The 18,158-nt window shown below is 45.7% G+C and overlaps 1 protein-coding gene across 4 annotated transcripts in view; it reads left to right on the forward strand.

Moving 5' to 3' along the window:
• Positions 1–18,158, forward strand: part of TMEM164 (transmembrane protein 164) — a 145,143-nt gene that overhangs the window by 2,671 nt on the left and 124,314 nt on the right. The window lies entirely within an intron of this gene.

Raw genomic sequence — 18,158 nt, forward strand, 5'->3', positions numbered from 1 at the left:
CAGCCCTGCCCTTCCACTGGCAGGAAATCCAGCCCAGGCCAGGTTGCCCTTTTCCTGAATTCCATCTGGGGACTGGACGCAACCCCTGTGCCCTCAGCTGTAGTTAATTTCCCAGCTGCTTGGTGACACTCTTGGAGGTGGTCACATAAGTTTCCTCATCTCCACTGTGGTACTTTGGGGAAATAATTTTCTGCATTTCTCTTAATGACACGTTCATTTAGGAATTCATGTTCTTTGGGCGAGTTCTGCCTCTGAATACTGAGGCGCTGAAGCAGCACCCACCTACTGTTAATTGCACTCTGAAATAGGCATTGCTTTGGATTTGTGATCTCTAGCCATGGTCAGAGGATATTTATTTTTTACAACCTCCCTATCTTTCCACTTAATCTATCGCCTGTAGCCATGGTCTAGGGGTGGGGAGAGAGGGGGGGGGCTGGGAGAGAGAGAGAAAGTGGGAGCGCTGATTTCTTCACCTCCCATTAGTGGTACTAAGAAAAACAAATGGGATTGAAGAGGAGAGTTGCCAGATACATAAAAATAATCTGGGTGAGGACCAAGAGTGAGACTGTCTTTCTGTACTCAGCTTTTGTGGAGAGATGTTCTAAAATGATAAAATCATGGAGGAGGAGGAAGAAGAGAGAGGGAAAAAAAACTTTTTTAGATTTCAGGCTGTGGAAACCTGGTGTGTTTTATTTAGGTCCAGTTTGGAAACCTGTCATTAGCATCTTTATTACTTTTATGTTTGTATAAGGTTATTCTCAGGAGATGAGGTGACAATCCTGTGTAGGGCAGAAGGTTGAGATTATTATCTCCATTTCTAGTCCTGGCGGGACTGGAGGAGGTTGCTTGCCTGCAGCCAAAAGATAAACTAGCAGCAGTGTGGGAAGCTTACTCACTCTCTTCAGGTCTTAAACCATGGCATGGCCAGGCTGAAGAAGCTGAGGTTGACCTTTGGGATGCTGTCTACGTGTTGCTGCCTCTGTGTTCCTAGCAACTCTTTGGAGTGCAAATTCGTGGCCTCAGTTTTCCAGTCTGGGCAATGAGGTGAATGGTCTCAAGCCCCTTCCCAGCCTTGCAGATGTGGGAGGAAGGTGTGGGCAGCTTTTGAATAAAGAGGCTGCTATTGATGGGCATCGAGCAGGGCTGGAGTGGGCAGCAGTTTGTTCTGAGAGGGCTTCTTGGGAAGTGATGCCATTCACAGGAAGCCCAGGGCTCTCCCAGCTAGACCTTCTGTGTAAATTTGAGCCAGTCCTCTTTCTCTCTTTTTTTTATGAATGGGCTTTTTGTTCATGAGAGGAAACAACACATCTCAGCCACGGCTGTGTGAGGCTCTCGGGACAGGAGTGCTTTTTGGGGATGGCAGGTGGTGAGGGTCAGTGGGTGTCTCTTTCACAAAGGGGTCTTGAGGCCTCTGGCAACCACATATCTAGAAGGTCAACAAAGGACTAAATTCAGCCTGACTGGGGCTGCTGCTGATGTGATGACGTCAAACCTGGCAGCACTGTAGTTTTTAGTGGAAAGGTTTTTAAAGGCTTTTAGAAGACTCAGGAGACTTAGTTCTGGCATTAATCAGTTGTGTGACTTTGGGGAAAGTACTCTTCCTTGGCTTTAGTTTTCCCACCTGCAAAACAAGGTGGCAGGTTTGCATGCCTAGCTTTGGACGGTCTGTTCTGTGATGCTTTTCTCCTTAAATATGGCCCAGGATGCAACAGAGCTATTCTAGAAATGCTTTTGAACTCCTTGTGTGGAAAAAGAACATAGTTTTTTTGCTGCTGAGGTCAGGTGGTCTTTTTAAAGATCGTTTCACCCTTGTTCCTTTTTTGCTCCCCATGTCTTTCCAGTGAAGTCTACCTGCCCAGTCACCCTGGGGGAGATGTACAGATAATAATGGCATTTGGGTTTGGCTGCTGCAGAGTGTTGGAAGTTGAGGGGACCATGGACTGATTGCTGTCCTCTGTGCTTTTTCTATTGTCCTGTACTTAGCTTAAACCCTGAATGGAAGGGGGTGATGGAGAGGGAGTCCTGCTGAGGGATTTCTGAGCCCCTCCAAGTCATTGCTTTGTGTCCACTCACTGGTAATCTCTGTTCTTTGTCATCTAGCCTTTGATGAACTGAACATTCCATACCTTATCAATGACTTCCCGGGAAGCAGGAGTGTAGGGATTTTTAAGAGGTGATGTGAATCCTTAAAAAAAATTAACAACAGATGTTTGGAGATGGTTTCCTGACTTGGTGTAGCAATGAATATTGATAATAAGTGTGGTTAATGTACGTGGTGTTTATCTAGCCTTTACTGAATACAGGGTGTTTTCACATGCTTTATCTTATTTGGCATTATGATTGATTAGCATGGACTTGGAGAAAGATATTAAAATGTTTCCTATGACCATCTGCATTCTGACAGGGGCAATTTGAGTATAAAGAAGTGCTCTGTCAAGTGAATTAGCTGAATTAGGCTGTGTTATGGTAGCATATTCTGTAGATTTTGGAGGTCCCGATGAGGAAAGGCAGACTTTGACCTGGAATGAAAGGGATAACTTAGCAGAAACGTCAGTGATGTGCCTCCCTCCACAGAATGACTCAATTTTGGCTTCATAGAAAGACCACACTCCTCAGAATCAGTGTGAGTTTGTAACAAAGGCAGTATTGGTCTAGGCTAGGAATAGAGGAGTTGTTGGGAAATTGGTTAGTTTCCCCATCTCCTGTTTTTCAGTCTGTAAAATATTTACTCCACAGGCCTTGTCACACAGACCCTCATCCTGGCCCTGCTGCCTTTGGCTGACTGCCAACGTGAGGAGCATAAGGAAAGGCAGGATCTGGTGTCCAAGTTCTGTTCTTGATTAATACTCCTGCCGTTGGGTTTCTTTTCGGCCTTTTCTCACTTCTGTAGAGATCTGTGTGATGGAAGCAGCACCAGCTCTCATGGAAGCTGAAGCAGGCGAGGTGGAGGGTGTTCTGGACCCGTAAGCACCAAGGTTAACACACCACTGTTAAATAAAATCCCTTGCTGAATGTCTGTGGGATTTACCAATTACACTAGTAACTATTTCTTCAAGCCTGGCTAGTCCCCTTGCGAATGCAATTTATACAGGTAGGGGTGACGGGGAAGGAGTTTACTGAGCGATTATGCTGTTTACAAAAAATCACCCAGCAAGTTAGTGGCAGATGTGGCTTTAGAAATGAGCTGCCACAGTGGGAAGCAGGAAGATTCTTATAGCTATTTAAGTCCTAAAATCCAGTTTCTCAACTGCATGGTAAAATGCCAATTTCACTGATTGTTTTATAGAATGGTGGTCTTAAATTAGTGGCCCTTTCTGTTCCTTTCCTCCAGTTACATTGTCTCTGTCTTAGGAACTAATCAAAAGATTCCATTTTGGAAGTCTTGTCTAATTAGTTCCTCTTGGTTCTATATGTGTCTGTGTTGACATCTCCTGATTAGGCGCTGAATTTAACCTTGCTTGTCTATGTGCGTAAGGCAGCTGGATCCAGATGGGGGACTGGCAGATGATAATTGCTGCTGTGGACCCTGGAGCCCCCAACCACTGGGGTACACCCTGAGAACACCCTGTCCTTTATGGAGTGCCATTGCTATTTCATTTTCTGTTTTCTTTCCAAGATATTAGAAACGTGATAGCCACCAAACAGGACTTACCGGCTTTTGTTTCACTCGTTGACTTTCTTATTCTCGCCCTTTTTTCTATAAGTGTAGAATGGCACATATTCAGAACATTCTCAAGCTTTTTGAGACACCCTTGGGGGCTCACAGAATGCGTGCTGGTAGGCTCCATTTGTTCAGTGATGGCTTTGGTTTAGAGAAAACTTGATAGATTTGAAAACTAAGCTTTTTGCCCGTCTGCCCACCACTAGCATACCCTCTTAGACTTCAGGCCAGCCACATCGGCCTCACGCCCACTTGTTGTCTGGAGCACTGTAAGTGCTTGGAGTTGACATTGGTGGGTAATGGGTACAGCGATAGGAGCAGCCATCTGCCGACAGTTTATCAGATGGAAGGTGGCCCGTGTCATCAATACAGAGAGGTAGGCAGGGTTGTTTATGTGGGCCTTGGCAGTGAGGCACGACATCCTATTTTGTTGTATGTTTTCCCCCCGGGGAAATATGCAGAGAATTTCCCCCTTTTTCATAGTTGCAGTCTTTGGGGGGGGGGTGTTCATTATGAAGAGAAGTGGCATGAGTTGGGGGATTCAAAACCCATAGTTAGCCCCAGTGTTTAAAATTAGGATGTTAGTTTTGCTCATGCTTGCTAGGGCAACTTGAGCCAGTTATTTAGCCTTTTCCTGTCTCAGTCTTCTCCATGAAATGGGCCACTTTCGAGATATGGCATGCAACTTCTTGAATAACTATGTGGTCACATAAACAGAGAAGTTGGACAAACAGACCTGAGTTGGCAGGTGACCAGGGTTTTATTTTTTACCTTTGACTCAGAAGCTCAAAAATCTCAATTCTTTTCCACCTCTTTGTAGAGCTATCAGAATCCATTCCTCTAATCATTTGCGGTGCTCTTCTCTGGATCTCTGCCCATGCCCCACACCCTTCTAATGCACAGCCAAGAAAATGATCCTGCTGTGGCTCTTATCAGAAGCCGGGCCCGCCCTCATCAGCTGAGAGGAAAGATTTAGACCCCACCCAGCCCGTGCTGCCGTGCACGTGCATATAGAACCCAGCTTGGTGCTTGCTTTTCAACAACAGCATATTGCTGGCTCTTGCCAGGGGGATGGGGTGGGGGTGTTAGGGGTTGGGAGGGTAAGCCACAGACTCCCTGGATTTTTGTCTTTTTGCCATACTGTGCCACTTCCTTTGCCATCTTCATGGGATTTGCTTTGTGTTTCGCCCCTTGGGAAACACTCCTGAAGATTATCCTGTACAGTCTTGCCAGCTAACCCTGACCGGTCTCCAGTTAGTCTAGGCATTCTGGTGCAACATTTGTCCTTCTTTCCTAACTCTCTGAATACGCCTCAAACTGTGTGCACATAGGTAACTATGTAAACTTCTGTCTGGGTCACATGTTTTAGTGTGTTTGTTCCTTCCCCACCATTATCCGGGACACGTTGAGGAAAGGATTAGTGCCTTTTTCTCTTTAACTCCCTGCAGAGCTTGATACAATACCATAATAAACATACATGGTTTATATGTTCCCGGACAATGCTGACGGACCGACTGATGGCGCTGACTTTTTCCCTCCCTTTTTGCTTTTTCCTCTGGTGAGCCCTATCTGTACTCCCTTTGAGGTCTCTTGGGAGCTGTTTCTACATCTCTTGTGCCCATTAAGAAACTCTGCTATTTTCTGAAATTGGGGAGAGATGTTTTCAGCTCCAGCTCACCCATCTTTTTGTTGCATTTCCATCACAAAGAGCTGCTTATTAGAACTGCAGGCAGCCCCTCTCTGCCCAACGTAACTGCTTGCCTTTCATCCCAGCGAGGAAATTATGCTGTTGGATCTTGGTCTCCCCCCTTTGGTAGACACCTGGACGTGCCTTCTTTCTTCTTTTGCTTCTTTAATAGCATATACATTTTCAAAATGTTATTAAGTCTAGACTCACTCTGTCTCTTTTTCCTTTCTGCAGCATTCAGTGGGTAGCTCATTGTTATCACGCTTCATTGAGATACCCTTTGCAAGAAAAGCCAGGTTTCTCCACCACCCTTGGTCTTTCATATCTTTTTTTTTTCCTTTTTGGTTACTTTTTTCAGCTTTATTGCAGTATACTTGACAAAGGAAATTGTAAGGTATTTAATGTGTATAATGTGGTGATTGGGTAGACATCCATGTGGTGAATGGGCTCCCCCCCCCCCGCCAATTTTTCTCAGGTGTTCCTCTTTGCCTGTAACTGGCTGAGAGGACATGAAGAAATTCTGGGTGTGGAGAGGAGTGATTCTTGAACTTTCTTTGAGATTTCCTGGATAGCTTATTATCATGTAGCTGTCTGGCTCTCCACACAGACTGTTAAGAAGGTACAGGGCGAGGGTGGGAATTTGTAGGTATTGTAAACTCTCGAGTGATTCTGCTGCTGGTGTACCGTGGATCCCAGTGTGAGAGACATCATATATTGGCTAAAGTATTAGGTGGGAAGTTGGCTCACATACTCATCTTGACTGGCAATCTGGATGGCCTGTGGGCAGCGCATTTGTCTTCTGACAGCATGGCTGTGTTTATGTAGGTGTTAAATAATAGAGCTGAAATTAGATGTTGAGGGGCCCAGGTTACTGTGAGGTGGATTTTAAGGTTGCATTGAAATTGAAATTGCAGTGGCTTTTTGGTGATGAGGACTTTTATCATTGGAGAAATGCAGTTGGGTCTCCTGCCAGTCCTTCCGTATTCCTTCCCTTCTTTCTAGTCCCTAAAGATCTCCAGATACTAATAAGAGCTATTATGGCCTCATAGTTGCATGCCAAGTCTTTGCATTAGGACTCTAGTTTTACATACTCATGTGAATTTATTCCTCCTTGATCCATGCAGCAAACAGTTATCACATGTCTGTTAAGTGTCAAACATTGTAGCAGGCACTGGAAATTCAAGATAAGAAAGAACCATTGCTTATGCTCATGCTGTTCACTGTTAGATGAAATAGGCAGGAAAACAGATCAACTAAATTAGAACCTGACAGGTACAGTAACAAGGTTTAACAAAGCATCGGGGGCAGAGGATTTTTTTTCCCTAGTGGGATTAAGGAGAACATCCTTGAGGCAGGATACTTGAGCTGTTGCATGAAGGAGACATGTTAGCTCCACAAGAGTTGAAATCCTTGTATGTCTTGCTTCTTCATCTAGCGCGCCAGTAGGGCCGAGCTTACAGTAGGTGCTCATGTGTGAATGAATGTGTAGGAGTTCATTGCGTGTTACTAAAAGGAAGGGCATCCTAGGCCTAAGTAACAATCTGTATTGGAAACTAAAAAGATGGGACAAGCAAAAACAAAGTGCAAGGGCACAGAGTCACTTTCTCTTTCACAACAAAGTGTCATAACTGTAACCTGGAGACATTCACATTTTATTACCAGGGAGGGGTAGATTTCTTTTCTCCCTTGGCAAGCCAAGTAAAACTCGAGGAATGCTCGCGTCATTTCTGGGCCGTTGATAAGCAAACTGCAGTTGCCCATGAATCCTCAATAAGGGGTTTTTGAGCTAGGGGGTTGTGTTTCCTGTCCCGTGGAGGGCCCACACTGGCAAGGGCAGACACACAAAGCACTGATGAGTGTGAGCAGACATTAAAATCAAGGAAAGGAGATAGCAGGCCTGCCACCTGTGACCAGAAGACGATGTTGTGAGTCCTGGCGTGGTGGCCGCCTCTGCCAGGTCCATCATAGAACCGATGAAGTGAGATACTGCCTTCCCTTTCCTTGTCCTGTTCCTTCTTCCTGGCTTCCAGGTCTTTCCCCTGACACACCCCCTGCAAATGTGCCTCATTCCAGAGTATTCCCAAATCCAAAACAATCCCGTCTAGGATTTGAAATGTCCATGCCCTCAGAGGGGGGATAGCCATCAAGGAAATGGCAAGAACTGCTATTTCATTTAAGAGGTTCACACTCTAATGTGAGACGGTAAGTTGTAGAAAGCATCTTCTGACCCTCATCAGTTTCTAATTAGTGGAGGATGCCCAATTGTCTGTGAGTAGGCGGCCTTTCCCATACCTCTTGCCCAGATTTTGGTTTCAGAGCCCCCCAGAAACCTGGGTTTGAACTTGCTGATCCCCAGGGTTAGTCTCCCTCCAAGGTAGTCCCTCAAGGCAGCCATGACATCTGAAGAACTGAGGAGGGGGACTCCTTTTCTGGGCAGTGGTCCTCCCTCTTGAGTCAGCTTTTTCCCAGCTACAGAGCTGCAGCTAAGCAGGGCACAGCTTACCCATCTCCCGTGAATGTGTGTCAAGGGACACGGACCTGCTGCTGGTCTGGGATCCTAAACAGGAGGGTTTGGGGTCTCTGTGCTTCTGGAGGAAATGCCAGTGGTAGGGAGGGGAGAGTGAAACTTGTCCTCAGAGCCAGTGGCTCGGAGTGATGGAAATGAATGGCAGGACCAGGAAAGTTAGAGAGACTTGGTCTGTGTGGCAGTCTCCAAGTTATGCCTGTTAGACAGGTGCTCAGGTGGGTAGAGGAGGGAGAAGTGAGGTGGTCTGGAGGAAAAAGGAAGTCTGAGCCCACTCCAGTCCCACTCTGATGCCTGCAGTCTTGCTACCCATCACACATCAGCAGTGGTATAAATTCGAGGTGTATGCTGCCTGTGAATTGAACCGCCTTTGCCAATTGACCAGCTGTGTTTGCAGAAAGGCTCTGACTGACTGAGCTCTGGCTGTTGCTAGCAAAGAGACGTTTCATTCAGGTGCTGATTAAATAAGGCCCAGAGCCAGATTGCACATTAAGGCCCTAAGTATGGCTCTGGGAGCCCTTGGGTAAACACTTATTATATGTTCTGGGCAGAGCATTAGTAGAGGCTGCTAGATGTGAGGTGCTTTCTTCAGAAATCAGGTTGAGGGGAAATGGGGGTGAGGAGAAACCTCTAGAATGAGTTTTGATCCTCTTCCTACATTAGTCCAACTCAAGTTGCTGGCATGTACAGGGAAGGGCTAGTAGCCAGGCTTCTTCGTTGGCACTGACTTTCCAGCTTCTCCCTGGGACCCTGTAGGTTTGGATTGGAACACGGCAGGGAGCCTGCCTAAGTAGGGCAGTAGAAATGCCTCCTTTTCATAATGCAGGATCAGCTTAGTGGATTTCGCTTTGGACCACATGTCCTGGTTTATATTTGAGCCTCATCACCATGTAGCCTTTGACTGTTACTTAACTGCCCTGAGCCTCAGTTTCACTCACCTGTAAAATGGGAATAATAAACGCACCTAAACTAAGGGAGTTGTGAGGATTAAATAAAATAAATTAAATCAACCATTAAGCAGTTATGGCTCTTCGTGAGCATGCAATAATTGTCATAGTAGTAATATTCCTGCTACAGATGGTAAGACAGCAGTGACATACTACTGGCCAAGAAGACAGACGTGAGGACAGTAAGGACCTGGCTTCAGATACTATCACTAGCTCTGTAACCCTCGGCAAGTTCCTTAACCTCTCTGAGCCTACGTTTCCACATTTGTAAGATGAAATAATTATACCTACTCTGTGGGGCAGCTCTGAGAATTAAATGGAAACATACTAATAAACTACTTAAAATAGACTCTGACTCATAGTCAATATTCAGTAGAATTTAGCAGTGAAGATGGTGAAAGTGACGGTGGGATCCATCATCATTATCATCATGGCTGTGAGATCTGGGCTGTCTGATGTTGGGATAAACTTTACAGATCTCAACCAAGCAGAGTTTTCCTGGCATCTTTGTTTCATGCAGTGGACAAGCAGATGTGTTCCGTGAGGTGAGTGTCTCCCTAATCTCTGTAGGGCAGGATTGCCTAACTGTTGGGGCCTGAGAGCAGCTTCGTGGGTAATTCAAAGTCACCTTAAATCACCGAGCTCCTTTCTGAGGATTGGGAAGTTGGCTGTCATTGTAGGACTCTTGGCTTCCCAGCACCTCATGGCCTCATTCGTGCTGCTCTCCATCCATTAGCTCAAAACATGCTGTAAGCAGTCCTGACCTTGGCAGTTTGAGAAACTGGTGAGTGCATGACAACGATAAGAAAGGAATGGCGGAAACAGGTGCGTGCATTGATTTTTCACTTTTTCGTGAATTTTGTTTGAGCTAGAGGAGTGCAACTTTCTCCACTGCCACCTGTTGCCAGGGTTAGGAGAAAGGGCTGTTGTGAGGGCTCCTAGGAGCGAGGCAGCATTAAAGTAGACAAGTATTTTAGCTGAAGGAGCAGCACAATGTTGTGGAAATATGCTACCTGGGGAGTAAACTTTCCTGGTTCCTTGCTTTGCACATTAGCAAATGGGCAGAAAATAAAATAGCCCTATATCTCCAGGATATGGTAACCCTCTCATTTTCCAGACCAGCTAATCTCTGTTCCTGGACCTAAGCTGCTGTGGCTGCAGGAAGGCCCCTTCTAAGAGCAGGCTTCTAGCACGAAGGCCTTGGTCATGTGATTTTATAGCCTTCCCCCCCCCCCTTAACCCACCAAGACCATTGGAAGGCCTCCAGGCATTTTCCCAAGCACTCTGGGTACATAGGCAGTTCCTTGGTTCTGGAGGTGAGAGAATTAAGCAGCCTAAGGACATGTTTTCTGTAATAATCCTGGTTCCCTGGGAAGAGCTGGCTTGGAGGGCACTTCTAAAACAAACAGCAACCCAAAGAAACAGCAACCCATAGAAACTAGCTTGTGGAAGGTCACTCTCCGTCCAAGACTTAGGGGAGATCATAACAAAGGGTCCTCTTCATATCACCACTTGTTCCTTGTCAGTTTGCATTTGTTAAGAATTTCCTTTTTTAAGTTCCAGGCACTTGAGAGAGTGTGCCTGTGCTCACTCTTTATTCTCTCCACTGCACTTTATTCTGTGTGCCCTGCAGGAATGTTGCTGAAGGTCAAATGCATAAGTGCGTTATTATCTCCAGCACATTTACACTTAGCCTCTTGGGCTGCCACTGCTATGCTGTTTCACGTGGGCTTTGCTCTCTATTTCCCGGGCTCCCAGGCCCACCAGGAATATCAGGGTGCCCTGAAGAAATGGAGCTGCTTTACCTTTGGATCTGCATATTGCTCCCTGGACTTTCCAGTTCAGCTCTCCTCGGAATAGCCCTGGGAGCTAACCATGCCAAGCCCATGTTGTGTTTGCTTGTGGCCTTTCTGGCCACTAGGCTGAGAAAATGGATCACCACCCCCCACACCCTGCCCTGTAGCAGTTCTGCCTGGGCGGGGTTCTCAGGGAGGGGTGGTGTTTTGGGCTTAGGCTCTCCCAGCTGGCCTTCTGGGCTGAGGCTGCATCAGATTTGAAGAGAAGAATGCAAACCTGCTGCGTCACACAAAGGGGTCCTGACACACCAAGTGGTGTTTGGCCACGCAAATGCCAGTGCTGTGTTTGCTCAGATGGACAGGGACGCAAAGCAGGCTCAGATCATCTTCCCAAATTTCTTACTCCCTGCTTTGGGTCTGCCCTGAAAAACAGCATGCATGCCATGGCCTGCACCTGCTGTTTTTTTTTTTTTTTAATCCCCTTTTTCCACTGTCATTTCATCATGAGCTGACAATGCTGGCTCCTCCCACCTATGTTTTCTCCTCACTGCTTTTTCTAAGACTGGGTTCTTACTTTCTATTCATGTTCCGTGAACATTGACAGTTGGTGTCGTTGACCCTTTGGGGTTCCCTTCAGACTTTTAAAAAACATTGGAACCTGGGCCCTCCCTGGTGGCGCAGGGGGTTAAAATACAGCACTGAGAAGCTAAAGCCACTTCCGCATGCGTTCGATCCCTGCCCCAGAGGTGACCCACATGGCATGGCAGACCTCTCCTGACCCGCTTGCTGCTCCCCTCAGCAGTGTACTTGGTCCATCGACCTGTTCTGCTCCCCACTCTGTCTCTGGTGGATCCTCTCACTGCCCCTATACCTCTGGCCTGCACCCCAGTTCTGTATGCATAATTAAGTCCTTAAAAAAAAATTGGAACCTGTTTCCCACAGGCAGAAAAGAAGCGAATTTAGGACAAAGAAGTTGCAGTATGTTTCCATTATCTCTTGCCGGAGCTGGAAAATAGAAGTCCTACCGCTTGTAACGTTTTTGAACATACTTTGTGTTCAAGATACATTGCTAAGGCCTGCGTGTTACTTCTCTACAGCCTTTCACCAAAGTCATTTTTTTAAAGATTTATTTATTTATTCATACAGAACTGGGATACAGGCCAGAGATGCAGAGGGTGAGAGGATTCATCAGAGACAGAGTGGGGAGCAGAACAGGCAGAGCGAGGAAGTACACTGCTGAGGGGAGCAGCGGGCGGGTCAGGAGAGGTCTGCCACGCCATGTGGTCATCTCCGGGGCAGGCGGGAATCGAACTCATGTGGAAGTGGCTTTAGATTCTCAGTGCTGTGCTTTAACCCGCTGCGCCACCAGGGAGGGCCCTGAAGTCATTTTTATTTTGTGGAAACCTTGGTTTTGGCTGATTTCTCTTTTGGTTGACTAAAATGTTAATGTACTCTAGCAATGTGCTCCCTCAGGTTGTTGAAATGGCAGCGTGATGCCAAGTCAGAGCTAAAAGGAACCTAGAAATCATCTAGTTAAGTTCCCCTTTTCCTTGGAATCATTTAGTTAAGCTCCTTCCTTGTTTTTACAGACACGTGAACTGAGACCCAGAGGGGAGTAGTGACTTGCCCAAACTCTCACAGCTACCTAGAAGCTGTCTGTCTATAATACCACACATGGCCTCCGTCTGCCCCTAACCATTCCCATGTTAGAGGAACTCTTCTTTTGTTCCTGCTTACTAGCAGAGAACCGAAATCTTGTGATCTTTGTTGACTATGGCAGCCTTGATCATGAGTACCCCTCGGCTTTAGGATACCTCTCTACCTGACTGTAAAGCAGCTGCTTTGTGAGTGTGTTTTTCTGCCCTCATGTCTGCCCTTCCTCAGAGAGCCTGGCTTCAGTGCCAAGGCTGCTTGCTATTTGCCATGAGCAGGTCATCCAGGGAGAAATGTGCACTCCGTGAAGTGTGTGTCAGGTCAGCGTGATCTGCTGTAAGATGTTTCTTGGTTGGAAATGTGACCTATTCAGTTAGAGATATAGCTGACGTCATGAACAGTTGTATGAGGCTCAGGGCAAGGAACCAATATCAGAACCCATAACCTTTGTCTAACAGAGGTAACAAAGGCAAGAGAAGAAAAAGGTCAGTGTTATTTGCCATCTGGAAAACAATGCACAATGGTAGAAAGTGGGCTGGATTAAGTGTTAGCTAGAACTGTACCATATAGCTATACGTTTCATCTGGTTGACAAAATTGAGTAGTTTGGTCTAGTCAGGTAGCTGTTCTGTGCCTCAGTCTTATTTAATAGGTCATATAATGTAAACATTATGTATGCAGGTTCTGAACCAGACTGGCCAGATTCAAATCCCAGCTCTGCAGTTTTCTAGCTCTGTGGAACTGTTTTCTTATCTTTAAAATGGGGATAATAGTATCTTATTTGTGGCATTCTTAAGAAAATTAAATGCCTGGCTACGTGGAAAGTATTTAGAACAGTGTGTAGTGTAGAGCAAGTGCTTGCTAAGTGTGGGTGATGACTGTAAGTTAAGGATGTTCTTTGCCCCTCCCACCTCATAGGGTCAGCATGAGGATCAAATGAAGTAAGGTGCGTGACTATGCCTTGTAAATTTAAAGTGCTGTCTAAATGGGCAGAATCATCTTTTGAGAGCATGAACACAGAAAGGTTTCTTAGCCTCTAGGTTTTAGGAGTAGGTATTGTGGACATTTCTCTGATAATATGGGAAAAGGACAGATGATAGTTTCATATCTAGCATTATATAAAAGCTGCAACCATTAAGCATTGCATATCTGTGCTTTCTCCCTTGAGTTCTCAAGGGTTCTTGTGAGCTGTGCATCTTACATAAAGTGGTTGGACGATTTGAACTGAAAAGCGAGGACTCTGAGTGTTCCTTCAGTGTGCCTATCTTGCTAATGGCTCTACAGTCCATCTAATGACCAAGGTTAAATTCCTTGAAACCTTGACATTGTTCTATTCCTCCCTTTTCCCTTCCACCATTACAGTCTTTGAGTCATCTTGACTCTTATCTTTCACTGTCTCCCATTTCTTTTTTTGATTCCTCAGCCCTAACTCATCTGTTTATTATCATCGTCATCAGCAGCCTCTGACTGATCTTCCCTTCTCTAGTTGTCTTCCTGCTGTCCATTCTTTGCGCTGCAGCCAGAAGTAAAACACATACTGGAACATGCCATTTCCTCACTTAAAAACCTTCCATAGTTCCCTGTTGCCTTACACCTTATGCTTACACCTTTTGGTGCCCTGAGCAGACTTTGCTAATCTTTCCTAGGCATGCTTTCCCAGTGAGTCTCCATGCAGATTGAGAAACCTTTTCAGCATAGCATTTTAGGCAACTACTATCATCAATCACTTGGCGTTGACACTTAGGCTGGGGCTGGCAGCTAGATAAACCCTCTAGAGGAAACCCGAGCCCCTATGATAGGATGGTCCAGGATCTCTATGATCTTGACTGTGAAGCTTTCGTTCCAGCTTTGTTCTCTGAAATATTTTGCATATGTGCACAGTATACAGCCATGCTCCCCAGTTTGTTTTGTTTATACTGTATCTTCAGCCAGAGAGATTCTTTTCTTCTCCTGTTGAAACACTAGTCATCATTCATTCAATGCTCAGTCCGAATGTCCCCTAAAGCTTTCTTCAAGTCTCCTACCCAGAGCTAGCTGGTCTTATCTATTTTTACATTTTCTTCTGCCTTGTATTCCATGCTTGTTTAAGTGTCTTCCCCTTCCCTTTGATTGTATGTTCCCTGAATGCAAGGTCTGTGTCATAATTTCTATTGCTTACAGCATCAAGTGCATACTACACTTGCAAATAAAAAGCAGTTAATTAAGTCTAGTCCGATCCTTTGTCAGATGAGGAAACTGAGGTTTAGAGGAAAAGGTCATGAGAGTTCATTTTGGGGTTTGTTGAATTTCAAGTTTGGAGACATTAAGACTGGAATGTCCAGCAGGCAATTGAAATGCAGTTGGGGCTAGAAAGGTCAATTTAGGAGGCATTTGTTTAGAGATGATGAAGGCGTAGAAGGCCAGAACATCATAGAGGCTAGTGAAAGGACAGAAGAAAAATATTGTGTGGAATGCCTACTTTTGAGGCCAGTCAAGTAGTCATCCAGGAAGTAGGAGTTCCAAGAGAAGAATGAGTTTCTGCAGGGAAGAGCATGTCCTCTACATCATATGATACAAAGGGGTTGAAATCAAGAAGGACTTGAGAAAAGACAGTCAAAAATTGGTGAGTACAACCTAACTCTGGGGCCAGCCATGCACCCACTTATAAATATTTACCGTAGAAATGCTCGTGGGTGAAGTGTTGTTTGCAGGGACATTTATAGCATTAATATTGGTGACTAGAGAATGCTGGGAATCAGTCTACTAGTAGCAAAATGGTAAATCAGTGTAATATTGTGCAGCTTTTAAAAGGGAGGATGATCCCTATTCATTTACTGATGCTCCCACTATATTGTTAGAAATTAAAAAACAAACAAACAAACAAACAAAAAAACAAGTGGCCCTCCCTGGTGGCGCAGCGGGCTGAAGCACAGCACTGAGAAACTAGGGGCCACTTCCGCATGGGTTCGATTCCCGCTTGCCCCATAGGTGACCGCATGGCGTGGCGGACCTCTCCTGGCCCGCCCGCTGCTCCCCTCAGCAGTGTACTTCATCGATCTGCCTGTTCTGCTCCCCACTCTGTCTCTGGTGAAGCCTCTCGCCGCCCCTGAGCCTCTGGCCTGTGCCCGTGTTCTGTATGCACAAATAAATAAATCTTTGGAAAAAAAAAAACAAACAAGTTGCAAAATAATATGTCTGATAGACTCTCATCTCTGAAGCAAGCAAGAAAAGCCTTTTATATGCTCATGTTTACGAGCACGTGGTAAAGTCTAGAAGAGTATGTATGAAATAGTACTCTTGAGTGATTCTAGAGTGATTAGGGGCATGGGGACACACTCTCTTTTTACTTGACACATTTCTGTAGTGTTTGATTTTGATATAGCTACAGATTTCATTGGTAATTTAGGGAAAAAGTAATAGAGAAGAAGATAGTTGGCAGCCTGGGAGAAGAGTTTCGATGTATGAACATGGAATTCAGCTAACCAGAGATTCCTATTGCCAGAAGGTTCAGTTGAAAGGGGAGGGGATCAATAGGGGAGTAGTGAATTAGCTAAGAGGCAGAGATGGATTAAGAAGGGGGAGAGAGAGGGGGGAGTGGGGAGGAGAAAGGTAAGGGGGAGGTAGGGGAGAGGGGGAAGTGGAAGTAGGGGAGGGGGAAGGGGGAGGTAGGGGAGGGGGGAGGAGAGAGAGAATGTCTAGACACCCGTGGGGGGGGGCTGTGAGAGAGGAAAGGAGAAGTATAGGAGTATGCTGGGTATGCTGGTGGGGGGGGGGAGTGTACTGGAAAGGGAAAGATGATAGTGGTGAAGAGAGGAGAAAGATCCTGGGGGTGGGTGAGTGCAGAGCTTTGGAGGGAGTGGAGAATACTTAAAGCTGTAAGGAGCCATCGGTGTGAGGCAAAGTGTGTAGGGCAATTGAGAAGGGACAAATTAACTCAATTTGAGGAGTTGAGAAGCTTCCCGAAAAGGATGATCTCTCATGACAGCAAGGCCTCCAGTAAGTGGGATGGTTGCGGCATAGGCTGGCCTAGCTAATTGTATTTACTGACTAACTTGAGGGTTAAGAAACCCCCTTTTTGTTTAGGTTTTCATTGCCAAAAATGTTTTGGCAGTGACAGAATTATCTTAATGGTGCAGAGAATACTCTGGTAAGTAATTGCAGAGGAATTTTGGGGGCTCTTCAAAGATTAAGATAGATATCTGCTGGACCTGACACTAAATTTGCCAAATAGGCATAGAGATAGAGAAGGTAGAAGCCAGGACGCCTCAATGCTGGCTGCGCTTTATAGTTACCTGGGAAGCATTTAAAAAACACCAAATTTGTTGTTCCCACCCCATTCTTATATAACTGTCTGGACTGGGCCCTGCACATCAGCATTTTTAAAGCTCTTCAAGTAATTGAAATGTACTATCAGGATTACGAATCACTAGGGTAGACAAATGGAGTAAATGTGTTTTCAGCCTTAACTGGCTACCAGATGTGCCTGTGTGTGTGTGTGTGTGTGTGCATGAGTAAAACTTTTGCAGTACATGTGTTTCTCCTCCTCTGTGCTCCCAGAAGAGCCCTGGGAGTGTGGGGGATATTCTAGTCAAGCGCTTATCTCTATGCGCTAGTTACTTGCTAGTCTGTCAGAAGAGGTCTGAGATCGAAGGGGTAAGTTGCAGAAGTCCCTCAGTAATAAATAACTGCACTTTCTGGGGCTGGCACTAGCCTAGGTGAACAGACTCAGTCTGAATCACACAGTTTAGCAGATGTGTGTCAGCCCCAGCCCCAGGTCCGCCCTTTTCCCACAACTGAGCAGTATGCCTGGCACCTCGGTGTTCAGTTATTGTTACATGAGGTGGCAAGACACTTTGTCTTCTTGTGCAGTGCTTCTTTTTATTAAAAGCCTAGAATTGGCAAGATCTGACATATTTGAACAATCTGGTGGGGGAGAGCTTCCTGGCATGTGACAGTCCCATGCTCTGCTCTGCACTGTGTGGTGACTCTGTATTGCTCAGCAGGTATTATGTGATTACTCTGGGCCTAGAGACTGGGGACTCTAAGACACCTAAAAGATAACAGATAAGGTTCCTGCTTCCCACAGAGCTTATTATCAGGGCTCACTTATGGCCAGTGCACTGCATTAGTGGGTGGCAGGTTTTGTACAGAACTTATAGCAGGCAAGTTAGAGGCCGGGCCTTTTACGGTCTTGAGTTCAGGCCCTTCATGTTGCAACTGGGCTGAGAAACCCCAGGAGGAAGCTACTTGCCCAAGGTCACATCACTTGGATATCCCAGGACTGGGGCAGGTACACCGTTCCCTTTGATTGGTTTCAGGACAAAGGAACCTGATGACCCATGATAAAACTTGAATGAGAATTCCATTTTGTGCTTTATATTTCCAGACTTCCTCATCGTTGAGGAACAGGTGTTTGAATTGTAGTCTTTTTTAAAACCTTGTTTTGGGAGGGCCAGCATGGGTTACTCCTGGAGTTAGAGGTAAGGCCCAGGAGGCCAACAGATGGCTGATTTTCCCTTTACTGAAACAGTCATTGACTCTAACCTAATTATGACACTTTTCTAATCTTTTGAAGAGGCACTCACAAACTAAGTATGTTTGACTTCTTTGTAACTAAATTCCTCTTTTTAGGTTAACCTTTTGTGAAACTTGCCTCAGAGCCTGGAACTGCCCGCTTTTCAGTGTGGATCTGAGAATTAGTACACTAGGTTAGGGTCCTAGTGATCAAGCTGTTTTTTTTTTTTTAAATATTTATTTATTTATTTATTCATGCAGAGCTGGGGTACAGGCCAGAGGTGCAGGGGCGGCGAGAGGAATCACCAGAGACAGATTGGGGAACAGAACAGGCAGATGGATGAAGTACACTGCTGAGGGGAGCAGTGGGCAGGTCAGGAGAGGTCTGCCGCGCCATG

The sequence above is a fragment of the Condylura cristata genome, unplaced genomic scaffold, assembly GCF_000260355.1.
Source record: "Condylura cristata isolate star-nosed mole 26May11 unplaced genomic scaffold, ConCri1.0 scaffold00019, whole genome shotgun sequence".
NCBI classification, from domain to species: Eukaryota; Metazoa; Chordata; class Mammalia; order Eulipotyphla; family Talpidae; genus Condylura; species Condylura cristata.